The sequence below is a fragment of the Podarcis liolepis genome, assembly GCF_965112155.1.
Source record: "Podarcis liolepis genome assembly, chromosome: 5".
NCBI classification, from domain to species: domain Eukaryota; kingdom Metazoa; phylum Chordata; class Lepidosauria; order Squamata; family Lacertidae; genus Podarcis; species Podarcis liolepis.
Genome location: NC_139556.1, coordinates 60,885,483 through 60,898,862, shown reverse-complemented (window position 1 = coordinate 60,898,862; position 13,380 = coordinate 60,885,483). Strand labels below are relative to the sequence as shown.

At 44.6% G+C, this 13,380-nt stretch overlaps 1 protein-coding gene across 3 annotated transcripts in view; it reads left to right on the top strand.

The window, feature by feature from the left end:
• LDB1 (LIM domain binding 1) overlaps positions 1-13,380 on the top strand; it is a 62,042-nt gene that overhangs the window by 26,635 nt on the left and 22,027 nt on the right. Inside the window, exon 1 of one of the 3 annotated variants that reach the window (XM_083505251.1) lies at positions 5,994-6,426. The exons of the other annotated variants lie outside the window; for them this stretch is intronic. The gene's annotated coding sequence lies outside the window, so the exon portion shown is untranslated. Of the gene's footprint in view, positions 1-5,993; positions 6,427-13,380 lie in introns of those variants that run through there. 3 annotated transcript variants of the gene reach the window in all.

The window sequence follows — 13,380 nt, the reverse complement described above, 5'->3', positions numbered from 1 at the left end:
AATAGGACTTCCGCCAACCACATCCCAGTCCTGCTTCAGCATCCATCCAATGCCTCTTTAATTATTAACTTGACCAGAACCAGAACCAGCTGGAGCTGCTGCATCTTTGTGGACCTGCTCCAAAGAGGGATCGCTGAAGGTGAGGATGCGCTGCAAGGCTGCTGTAGCATAAGGGTGCCCTAAGTGAGCAGACAGGAGAATAAAATGCACACACAGGGCATGTTTTCTTTCTGCCTACCCAAAGGTTGCTAAAGATGTGTTCCTACTAGAGGATGTGTTCCTGTGACATGGACTGATGCTGCTAAAAATGATATTGCTGACCCCCACACCTACCAGTCTGTAGGATTTAGTGGTTTTCACCCTCCCCAAATACATGTGGGGAAATTAGCCCCCCAGTTTCTGGATTTTGATACACCCCATGAGGCAGGTATATCCCACCATCTCCACGCCTAGCTAACCTGAATCACAGAATTTCTAGCTTTGCCTAGCTTTGTTGGGAAGCTTGTTTGTCTCATTTCCTAAGCCCATTATAATATGTATATTGACATTCCTTGTCACTGCAGTGTTGATGGTGGTGCAGTTGTGTGATGTGTGAATCTGAGATGTCAGGTGGGACAGAAGTCTACAGTGTGTGAATGCCTGAAAGACGTGCACTCCAGTAGATTAATAGATCTGGTACTTTGATCTGGAAGCTCTTGATGTATGTTCAACTGCTGCTAAAGATTACTTATATAGTTTTGAGAAAGAAATGTTCAGCACCAATCCCACCACACCTGTAGAATGGGAATCCTGATAACTTTTCTCTCACAGCATTGTGGTGAGGTTAAATACAATAAGGCTGTACAGCACTTAGGAAATCAAGAATGTTATAGTAGGCAGTATTTTTGTCCTTATAGTAGTATTAGAGGCACCCTCATTACTTTCAGTGTCTTCCTGTTCTAGCAAGACATAATATGACAGATGAAAGAAATGAGTGTTCTGGATGCTTTAGTTGAGATCCCTGCATCGCAGGGGGTTGGACTAGATTACTCTCAGGGTCCCTTCCAACTCTACAATTCTATGACACTATGAAAAGGATTTAAAAGAGTGTTGGCGCTTAGAGTTGCTTTGCTATGCTTCCCAGTGTAGCACAAATACAGGTGTGAAGAGGAGGTGGAAGGGGATAAGCTATTTTGCTGTACCTCCAAAATATCAGATTTATATGATTGCTACAGGGATTGGGTCTCCCTTTCTAGGAAGCTTTGAACTTGCATCAGCCACAGGTTGGAAACCTCACAAATATGTGTGCATTAGGATATGCTGTGGCTCCATTTCCCAAGCTCATGCAGCTTTGGGTCCTGAAGAAGTGTTTCCTTGCCACTGTGGATTGTTAGGATGATACCTGTTAATGCCAGGAGAGGGAAATGATTAAAAATAATAATATTTTACAAGGGTTATTTATTTATTTTTAAATCAGACTCTGGAGTTATCAGGAAAATAGCTTCACAATCAGCCTTCCAGGTTCCATGTGACCATTTTATGACATGGTATGGTACCCTGAATTTTGGAAATGACTCATAACCCTTTGCTGCAGTAGTGAACATATAGCAGCACCATCCTTTCCCAGACACCATCACTACAGCCATAGTAACTGGGCGCATCAAATAACAGATCCACCATGGTGCTTCTGCTGAAAGGAGCAATATCTCATGAAGGTGCTATTCTGTGACTCATCCTGTTTTGTCTGCCGTTCCTTGCAAAACCCAAGTTTATTAGAGGACTGCTTGGTAGCATTTTAAATCAGAGCCAGAAACTGTCCCTTGCACCTAGGGCTAGAACCCTAGGCTATGCTGCTTTTTTATGGCATGGAAGCAGCCAAGAGGAGAAATTCTATTGCTGCCTTTGCTTATTAGGCTAGAAACTCTGTGATCCACTTGGGAGACTGAGCATAGATCTGAGAACGTAGTAGTAGCAGCTCTGTTTTTTTAAAATACAGTGGTGCCTCGCAAGACGAAAAGAATCCATTCTGTGAGTCTCTTCGTCTAGCGGTTTTTTCGTCTTGTGAAGCAAGCCCATTGACGGATTAGCGCTATTAGCGGCATAGAAAAAGGGGGGGGAGGGGAAAAAACCCGCAGGAACTCACAAGACATTTTCGTCTTGCGAAGCAAGCCCATAGGAGACTCGTTTTGCGAAGCACCTCCAAAACGGAAAACTCTTTCGTCTATCGAGTTTTCCGTCTTGCGAGGCATTCGTCTTGCGGGGCACCACTGTACTGGCTTGCTCACCTTGATCATTTCCCTGTCTGCTCTTCTGTTGAGCTCAAATGGGTGAAACACCTTCACTACAGTTGTCTGGAACCACCCAGAAATGTTCACCTAACATTTTAATGTTTACCATTCCACTAGAACTGAAGGAGTAACACAGTGGAATTAAAACTAAAATCTAGTTTTGGTTTTTAAAGTTCTTTACCACAGCATGCATCATTGATCCTTGAAAAATGCTACCATAAGATCATGGTGATAGCCAATAGTTTAACTAACTTCAAAAGGTGTAGAATTTCTTCCTAGACATAATCCTTTCCATAGCCATTAACTAAAATGGTTCAGACATCTTATTTCTTTATAGAAATATTTTTTAATGAAATAGCAGTATAATAAATATCAGAGCAACAAAAAAAGAGTAAAACCATACAGTAAAAACTATATAAAAAGTTAAACACAGACATCAATTAACCATTGTAGATGCATTCTTCATTTCCTTCACAGGCCTGGTGGAATAGAAAAGTTTTCAGCAGGCGTTTAAAAGTTGAAGCAGAAGGTGCCTGCTGAATCTCTGTTGGCAGAATATTCCATAGACCTGGGCTGATGTCTCTAAAGGCTCCATTTCTTGTTATCAAGTGAGCCTCGCCAACTTGGGGAATGATCTACAACATTCCTGCAGATTATTTTAGTTCTTGCAGATTATTTTAGTTAGTGATCAAAATGGGATATAAGTGTTCGGGTGATCCTTGAGGTACCCTGGGCCCAAGTTGTTTAGGATTTTGTAAATACATACAAGGACCTCTTGCTGAGGGTGTCACCAGTTTAGGAGAGTGAAATAACTGAAAAGCAAATGGCAAAGGCTGGAGTTATATGCTGATTCATTGCAGTATTTCAGGCTTCCTCTGGTACATCTGGAGCTGGTTCTTGTCAGAGAGGGGATACTGTGCTAGATGTACTAACCACATAAGACTGATCCTTTGTTTTTATGTAGCGGGGACTCACATCTCCTTGCTAGACCCTCACTAGAACCAACTGCGATTCTCAGGAAATTTGTGACCTGAATTCTGTAGCTTAGAGTCTGGTAATTAGAACCATTCCTATCGCTAGGCTGTTCCCGAAAGCAGAGCTTTGGTTTGTCCCAGTGGCAGTTTGACACACAGCACTTTAGCTACGTTTTGTGTGTGTGTGTATGATTTCGTATTTCAGCACATAATCCAAGCCCCAACTGCTTTTATGAAAAAGAAAACAGATGTGTAGCCTTTCAGCTGCAGTTGCAATTGCACGTTACTCAGAGTTCTGCAGAATGAAGTATTCTTCCATTATTTTCTTACTTGCTCAGATGAGTAGCAGGCATTTAAAATGCTGTATTTATTGACTTCTGATTTTAGCATCTGATGAAAATATGACAATCCTGGTTCAGGCTGCCAGTACATTTAGGCTTGTGATGCTAAAGCAAGCCATCAGTTAAGTGGAAGACACACATTTCATATTTTGAGGGTTTGTTCTATTACAGTCAAACCTAGAAACCTGTAACTTATAAAAAGTCTATTGTGCTAGAACAGTTGTACAGCTGCAGCTGTATATGTGTGTACATTTACACAACCAGCTATATACTCCCCCCCCCCAATTATTTTCCAATGCTCAATTGACGGGAGCACCTAATTTTATGCCTTGAATCTTACTGGCTTTTTTACCTGGTGTATGTCTCAAAATTACTCCTCATTGCAGGAGAATTAAATCTACCAACCAACACCAGCCAATCTGAGTAGCTAAAAAGGCTTGCTCTAAAATGGAATGATACATACTTGGTTTAGTTTCCAAGTTAAAAACAATAATGTGTTGTTACTACTTTAAAAAAAATGCAATTAAAAGTTCTGAATGGAAAAGTGTCTTTTGCCAGCTCTGTCCATCAGTTCTCATTTGCAAAAGCTGCCATGTGTCCTTATTTTGGGATGTTGCATTCTACAGAACATATATTGCCCATAGAACAGGTCCCGAAAACTCACCTTTGTCCCTCGTTTGTGGCTAGTACTGGATTTCATGCTTCCCTGCTTAGTAACATTTAGGGTTTGAAAGACATCTTGTCTGTACCTACAAGGTTCCTATATCCCAGGGCAGCTCTGAAGGGGACGCAGTGGCATTAGACCTAATGATGAGGAACTTGTAGTTCTCCAGCTGTTGTGGGATTATGGGAGTTGTAGTCCAGTGATGTCTGGAAGACACAGGTTCCCCCACCCCTGCTTTAGTTCAATACTATCTTACATAAAGACCAATGCTATAGATTCACTCTGTTTCTAAAATTAGAAATGTGAAGGCTCAAACGTGCCTGCAGGTCACTATCCTGCGCTAGAAACCTTCCACTGAATTCTAAATGTGCTCATAATATTTGTAGTTATTCATCAGGCGGCCAGTATAGGTGCTCTTATTTATGATTACATGACATGTTCAAGGCTGAGCCCTAGGCTAAGCTTGCATCCTTTTCTCCTGACAGTGGTTCTGTGCTATTGACAGCTGGAGGACATGCAGTGATGCAAAAGGAATGGCTTTCGCCATTCCCAGCAACCAAACTGTGAAGCTGTTGGCTCCTCTGTTGGATGGGGGGAACTGACAATCTGAGCCCTAGGTTCCATGGCTGTCCTTGGTGAGCCACAGCACAAGTTTAGTTCTACTGGTTTTAGCCATTGCTCATAACAACTTGACACAAATTCAGCCCTGCTGCAAGGGAAGAAGACATAACTGTTTTTGGCTACATTTAGAAGAGACCCCATATCACAAAAAGGCACCACATCCTGGGAATTGCAGTGAAGGCTTTGGACTGCACAGCCCTAGGAAGTCTCAGTTGCCCTAATTACACTGGGATATAAACATTTTGCATCTGGCATTGTAGAAATTTAGGCTTTTGGTCTACTCTAAATCAAACTCTACAAGCTAGCAGGAACTGGAGTAGTTAAATGCCCATCTCCTCACATGCAGTTCCGCCAGTAATTATTTTCGTGGTTGTTTGTGGGTAACAAAATATCAGTTTCAGCTGGATTCTATGCATGTTTCATTTACTTGGAAGTAACTCCTACTAAATGCAAAGGGTTTTTGCTTCTTAGGTGCGTCCTTGCAACAAACTACCCAGTAGGAAAAAGCACTTCAAGCTATTTCAGGACGCAATCCCAACCCTTTCATTGAATTAAAGCGATTTGGGCACTAGATTTGCGCAGATGGAAGAAAAGAGTGAAACCTCCCAACGTGGCGAAGTTTCCTTCCTACCAGGGATATTTGCAAGACCTGGAATAAGGCAGGCTTTGAAGCTCTCCATCCCGCTTAGATGGGGGTGGGGGGAATTGGCCTTTTTCTGTTTTTGCTGTAGAGCCCGAGAGTTTCTTCCATGGTGGGAGAAGACCTGGTACTTCCCAGCCTGCTTTACTTAGAGTGGGGAGCTTTTTCACCCACCCCTCTTCTTCTTCATCCTCATCATCTTTAAGGGCGGATGGCATCACCTCCCACCGCAGCTTTCTCTCCTCTGGTCTTTCCGGCTGCCTGGCGTCCCCTTCCCTCCCTGGGATTTACCTCTTTCTGTCTGGGTCTGTCTCTCCCTTTTGTTTTTCTCAGCCTAGGCATGGCAGATCCCTCCCTCTTTCATGCGATCAGAGCAGCCCCTGGAGCGGGGGAGAGAGGAGTGGGAGTGGGGAGGGAAGGCCTCCTCCTCCTCCTTGGAGAGGAGCTTCTGGGCCTCTTTCTGAAAGGCACAGGGAGGTGTGTGTGTGCGCGCGTGTACGCGAGAGCGAGCGTGTGTGCAAGAGCCGAGCCTCCTCCATGCCCCAACAGAGGGCCTGAGACAGCAGCAGGAGCAGCCATTGTTCAGGGAAAACCTGGCAGACAAAGGACGGGCTTCCTCCTTTTCACCGAAGCCTTCCTGTTTCCTTCGGCGGCCGCTCGCTCCGCTAGGCCTCTCGGCAGCCGCCGCCGCGCTCCGCTCCCGCCTGGTCCAGTTGCAACCCGGCTCCTGGCCTTTTTCTCAATTATTCTTTCCATTTTGAACTTTCTCTCTCCTCTCCCCATGGCTGGCTGGGAGTAAAGCACCCTCGGGCAGCAGGGATGTTCTGAGTTCCCGTCTTGCCGCCGTCTCCCACTTCTCCCCCCACCCCACCGTCCCGCCCCTCGCCCGCAACAGCGACACTCCGCCACTTCTCCCCAGGTAAGGCTCGGAGCTCGCCGCTCGCGCTCGGATCAAGTTCGGGGGAGGTCCGCGAGGCCGTCCCGGGTGGCTGGGAAAGGTCCGGGGGTGTGTGTGGAGGAGCCGGCGGCGGCGGCGGGGGGCCGTTCAATGGCTTCTTCCCAGCCACGGCTTTTGCATGGATGCGGCGCGGCGAAGGGCTTCCTCCATCCGAGTATGTCTGCGCTCCCAGAGCCATGTGAGGATTGGGAAGGAGCTGTGCTGGGCAAGAAAGGCAGAGGGATTGAAGACACTCCGGCTTACCTTTTGGGTAGGTGGGTGGGTGGGTGGATCTCCCAGCGAGGGGGTCTTCTTGTTCCCAGCCTGTTTTTTTTCCTTTCTTCTGGATTCCTCTCTCTCTCACCCGCCCCCCCCCCCGCTCCCGGTGTCTTCAGGCAGTGACACTAGGCCCTACTCTCCTCGGAACAGAGTTGCAAGCTGGCCCTTAAGAAAGAGGGGGTGTGGGAAGGGAAAGGAACTGAAGGGGTAGATTGGGAGATGGGGGCTTCCTGGGTCTGTGGGCTTTGCTTAGTAGCAGCAGCAGCAGCAAAGATAATAAAGTTTCCTTCAAGGTGTGTGTGTGTATGTTTGGTCAGTGGGCAAGGGAGGCCGCCAAGACACGAGTGAGACCAGAATTATCTTTTAGTGGAGTTTACAACTCCCAAGTCTGTTGTTTTCAAAACAGGGGAATGGCAGAATCTCGGAGTGTTAGGAAGAAATTGTGCGAATGGGTGGGTTTTTTTGGGGGGGGGATAGGTCCCTGGAGATAAGCAGCACTAGGGGTCGCAGTGTGCATGATGGGGTCGTTTAATTTTTCTTTGCCGGAGGCTGTTCTCCTGCTGTCACTCTGCAGCAGCCTTCCCTGGCCTCAGACCCTTTCCTTCTGTCTTGCTCCAGCTTCTTTCTGTAAACCAGAATAGCTTGTGTTTGGCTGAGAGCTCTTTCCCCTGGAAAACCAGTTATAAGTTTTTCCAGTTTCCAGGCTGCTCAGCGAGGCTAGAGCTGGACAGGAGTGGCCTTTGCATATCCAGTAGGTCAGAGTTGGGATTCTGTCAGTGTGGAAGCTCTCTTAACCAAGCCTTCCCCTGTTTTATGCATTTCTTAAGTTTCAAACAAATATTCGGACTTGGGATAGGACAGTAGTTCCTGGGGAAAATGTGGGGAGTATTTTCAATTAACCTGTCATATTCTGTAATTCTTCTTAGTATTCTTGAGACTAAACAAGCTTTGTAGCTCTATCAAACCCTGTCCAGGGGGCAAAATTTGCATTGGACACAATGTCTTCAACTTGGAAGAGCTGGCGACTTGTACCCATATGAGTTTATTTACTGTGGTCCTTCCCTAGTGGAGAGCACATTTGTCTTGGGATCATTAGACACACTGGCTAATTCTAATCTAGACCCTAGCTGCTGGTTGACTCAGAACAGGGTAAAGAGGTGGGGATATGTTGAGCTCATGAAAGAGAATTCTCATCTGCACTAGGCTTAAATGAAGCCTTCTACAACCTGGTGCCCTCCAGAAGTTTTGGGCTGCTAACCTCAACCCTAGCCAGCATCATCAATAGGCAGGGAGAAGAGGAGAGGTAGCCCATCTGCAAAACTTGGAGGGCACCAGGTCGGGAACAGCTGCTTTAGTGTGTCTTGGGGCTGTGTACTGAAATTAGAACATGTCCAGTTCTTTACAGACTCTTGCCTCAAAGAGGCCCTGCATACCAGACACTAACACTGTTAGTGTAGACAACTCTACAGAACTTGAATTTCCAGTTTAGTGTCTCCCTTTGGTTTCTTGCAAGTCCTCAGAACAGGGAGAAGGATTTGTTAAAATCTCAGCTAAAGGTTTGACAGACTACCTTGTGGCACCTTAAAGACTAAACACATTTATGACAGCATACATTTTTTGTGGACCAAACTCTGTGGTCTATATGAAAGTTTGTGCCATAATAAATTGGTTAGTCTTTAAGGTGCCTCAAGACTTTACATTTTTTGCTTCAACAGATTAGCAAGGATATTGTATTCACTTTAGGTTTTGTTATTTAGGTGCTTGGTCTCCAGACTTTGGGGAGGGTCTGTGTGTGTGTGTGTGTGTGTGTGTGTGTGTGCTTTTTGACAGCAAATCATAAAAATCTTTGGACCTCTGTTGTGTGTTGACAATGTCAGTATACTTTGTGGAAAGATAGATAAGGGATGAGATGCAGTTTCTCTAGAAGATTTGGTGAATGGAGGCTGCAATCAAGAGCTGCTCAAGGGGCACCATCTGTCCTCCAAGGTTTAAGTTTCCCCATCTGGGTAGCTATTCTGAACATGGGATGACTAAAGCAGTGCTGGAAAGCAACAACCTCTCTGTGACAGACTGGCCACATGCAGTGTAAAGCACAGTATTGTGCTTCATCTGCACTGAGCCCAGTAGGGAGTACAAACAGGTCAGTAAGAATCATTTAAGGAGGCTGAGAAAAGCAAATAATAGGTCAACAGCCAATTTATTAATCTCCTTAGTCCTTTGTTATAAACAAGCCGTTTCTATCTTCTCTGCATATTTGTAGGGCAATTGTTGTGAGTTTATTTGGAGGAGTATGCTGGTAAAATGTTTATGTCAATACTGCCAAAGGAGATGTCTGATACTTTGGTGTCTCTCCTTTTCTGGAAGCATCAATGAAGGAACTGAAGAAGTCTCCCCACAGTGGATAATCTCTTGTTGCTGGGAAGTTTTGAATGCGCAGGGATCTGTGTTTGAGTTTTGTGTCTCACTTGGAACAGTGCAGAATCATAAAGCACTCTAAAGATTAAAAATGTAACTGTGACTCGCACAACAGTGCTATCACACTTTAGGTATGTGCCCTGTGTTTTTGAATGATTGTCAGAGAAACCTTCCTGCCCAGAAATCCCATGAACATTTTCCATTTCACCCATCAAATATACCCAAGTTGAGCATATACTATACATGTGACAAAATACTCCTGTCTGTATTACTGTGTTTTTGTGTCACCTTATGCAGTGGTTCATTCCCCCCCTCCCCCAACTTTTCAAATCCAAGCAGTTGAAGAGCTCCTGTCAATTACAGACTCTGCCCATCATCTTTGTCTTATTGTCTGTGGTCAGTTCCAGATTGCTTGAGGGTCTCCTGTTGTAGAAAGAGATCTAGAGGGCATGCTGCTTCTCCGTGTTGCTCTATCCAGTTGTCATGTAAAGTAGAGGGTTCTCTAGCTATTGAGTAGCACCATAGATTTTCCAGTAGGAATTTGTTTGGGCAAGGGGAGCTTCATTTATTTTTTACAAGATTGTAAGAGCACCCGGATTTCAAACTATTGTTTAGAGCAGGCTATGTTGTAGTATGATTGGGGCCTGCTGGCTAAACATCACAGCCTGGATCTGCACAGGAAAACCTGCTGATTCCACTATCTCCCTCAACAAAGCTCAGTGCTGCAAAACAAAACCATTAGTGATTAGGTGAGGGATTATCAGTTCCCCAAAGCTGTATCTTCTTAGCTCTGTCACACCATCTCTCGAACATGCTCAGTACTGATTCAGATCTATTCTGTAGCTTTTGGAAACTGATCTAATGGAAATGTGGTTTTTCATTGTGCTTCTTTATTTTGGTTTAGAATTCCACAGCAGAGAGTCCTAGCCCAGACTCCGCAGGTCCTTGGCACTGGATTTAAGGCATGCCATCCACTCTCCAAAGCACTGTGCTACTGCCAACCCACGGGGGCTCATGGTTGCACAGCACTTTGCTGATCAAGCTGACAAGTATAATTTAAAAAGCCCACAACTCACACTTTTATTTCCTCTACTTCTTTTGTCAAGGCCTTTCCAGTTGTATAGAGGTATATATGCTCCGTTTTGCTTTTTGAGACCTCTCTTCCTTTCCATAAGAGTATTTGGGCCAGCTCATGTAAGGGTTAATTCATTTGGAATGTAGAATAGCTTTTGGAGGTTATAAAGAAATGGCAATAATGTACATACAATTGACTAGCATTGGGAATGCAAATAATGGATGTGCTTGCCAATCTCCAAAAGGGAAGCTGCTCAGCTTATTCCATGGGTAAGAGGCATGAGCCCCACATGGTAGTCCAGCTCATCTCATGTGTCTTACTGTGGGTGGAATGGGAAGAGATATGTATGATCCCTCTTCAGGCTTTATACTGGAAGCATGAACCACTGGCACATCTGCTGTGCTGTAGTACTTCATCAAATATGCCTGTTTTTTTTCTCCTTGTGGCTTTTAAAAAGATAAATAGGACCACCCTTTCTGCACCAAGAATTTAGAATTCCAAAGTGGAGTACTTTGGGATTCTACCTTGGCTTTAAATGTTGGTTGAAGTGTGCAGGCTGTAATCCTGTAAACACTTACCTGGCTGATAGACCTACTGAGCCTAGTGGAGCTAGTGAAATAGATAACCGTCTCTTCAATTGACCACAATTTTGCCTTTTTCTCCTGGCTTAACACTGTTGCATTATAGGGTTTGAGGCATCAGGCTGATATAAATGTGGATGCATAACCTCAGAAATAGTGTAGACTTCAAAATGGGCAGCACTGATGGTAGGACAAAATCTGGAGTAATGCACATTACTTTAGGGAAGATTTTCTCCAGCTTTTGATCCTTAAAACAGCAGCATGTGAGATCACAATCCTTCTTCCTCTTCTTTCTTTGTCTCTTTTTTATTTGCTGTGTTTCTGTCCTGTTGTCTCCTAAAGCGGAACACATAAATGAAAGAAAGACAGAGGGCCTTCCATCAAACTTACAAACTAAAAAGACAAGACACACAAGGGAAGAGGGATAAAATGGTGAGCTGTAAGTAGGCAGTTTTAACTCGCGTGTGCTTCCTTCAGCTCTCCAGTCTCAGGGGTGGAGCACATACTGGTGTTTTGGAACTCTTAGTGGAACGTTGCCTTATACACTGCGGTGCGTTACATCTTCTGAGTGTCCAGGAAACTTAATGGGAGCCAGGAAGCACCTATTTATAGTGCCAGAAGCAATGCTGGGATAACAGATCTCAGTGTATCAAAGACACACGGCAGGCCAAAGTTGCAGGCCCAGTTGATCTTCTGCAGAATGATAGTTGAAGGATCTCTGCAGCAAACTAGTGGTTGTGGAAACTTTGACTTGGACCCTTTTGCATTTGATACTGCATTCTACTTTCCATCCGTTACTTTTAATATTTGTTAAAGAAAACTCTTCCCCCTCCCACAAAGCTTGATAAAATTATCCCAGCCCCTTGTTGGCATGTCTCCTGCCTTACATTGTATTATTATTATTTAGATACCGAGATGTTAATAAGTTATGAGAGTCCCTTTCGTGAATTGCAGGGATGGGGAGCCTGTGGTCCTTCAGGTGTTCTTAGACTCCCCTTGGTGGCAGCCAGCATGGCCACTAGCCAGGAGTGATGAGAATTCTAGCTCAACAACATCTGGAGGCCTGCAGATTTCCCCCTCCCCAATGCATTGCAATCCACATAACTCTGTATTTCTCTTAGCATTTATCTGCACCAGTCCTGCTTACCATTCTATCCCTGCTGCAATCATAAGACCACTTTTAAATATATTTATTATTTTAGTTATTATTTGCATTTGCTGGTCACCTTAGACTGGATGTTCTTTAGGTGCCATGAAGCAATTAGATTTTAAAACAGAATTTAAAGCACAGCATAATGCAAGAAAATTCAGTATAAAAGTCTGATACCAAACAAGGAGAATAAAACATCACAACCTTTCTCACCTTCACTGGCTCCTCATTTGCTTCCAGGCCCAATTCAAAGTGTTTGTTTTGACCTGCAAAGCCTTACACTGACTGGGACTTTGGAAGCTGCCAGAAGACATCCTTCTGTATTTATCAATCCATGCATTATGACCTTCTAAACTGTTTTGCCTGTGTCAGTCTGACATACAAAGAGTAGTTGCTAAAGAAGAGGACCTTCTCAGCAGAGTCCCTTCAGTTGTGAAATGCCCTCTCAAGAGTGGCTCACCTGATACCCACATTAATGTCTTTACAATACCCTAAGAAGGATCAGGCCAATGGCCCATCCAGTCCACATCCTGTTCTCCCAGTGGCCAATCAGATGCTGTGGGAAACCTGCAAGCAGGACCCAAGCACAAGAGCACTTTCCCCTCCGTATTACTGCCACCAACTGTGGAGGCAGAGCTTGGCCATCATGGTTTGTAGCCACTGATCCACCAGACAGACTTAGTTGTTCTCCAAGGCCTTTTAACATCTTCTAGCATTCCTTTACATTGGCATTCATCTGTGAAGCCAGCTTATCTACATCTAGATGGGGTTGTAGCTGGGATGCCAACCTAAGCTGGTGAAAGGCACTGTGCACCACAGATACCACTTGCACCTCCAATGACAAGGATGGATCTAAGAGTGCCCTCAGGCTACAAACATGATTCTTCAGAGGGTGCGCAACCTCATCTAGAACTTCATGTTGGAAAGGGAACTTCATAACCCCCTTTTCAACATGGTATTTCTGTTGGAGTACAGCACCAGGGAAGAGCCTTCTGGCACCTTAAAAGATGTGCACCATCTTTTGTGGACTGGGGTCCACTTTATCAGATACACCAGTGTTTCCCAAACTTGGGTCTCCAGCTGCTTTTGGACTACAACGCTCAACATCCCCAGCTACCGGAACCAGTAGTCAGGGATGGTGGAAACTGTAGTTCAAAAACAGCTGGAGACCCAAGTTTGGGAAGCACTGAGATACATGAAGTGCTATTCTATGTTTGTAGGTCAGTATAAACCTGATGGTAGAGAGAGGAAGAAGAAAGCAGCGAAGTCATGGTGAAATGAAATGCAAAAAATGTAACAGCTGGGATAAAGCTTAAACGTATGCAAAGTTTACCATTCACAAAACAGTGTTAAAGATAACAAAAGCACCAAGCACCTGATTGTCTAGTCCATGAAAGCTTATGCCATAGTAAAATTTGTTAGTCTGTAAGGTCATA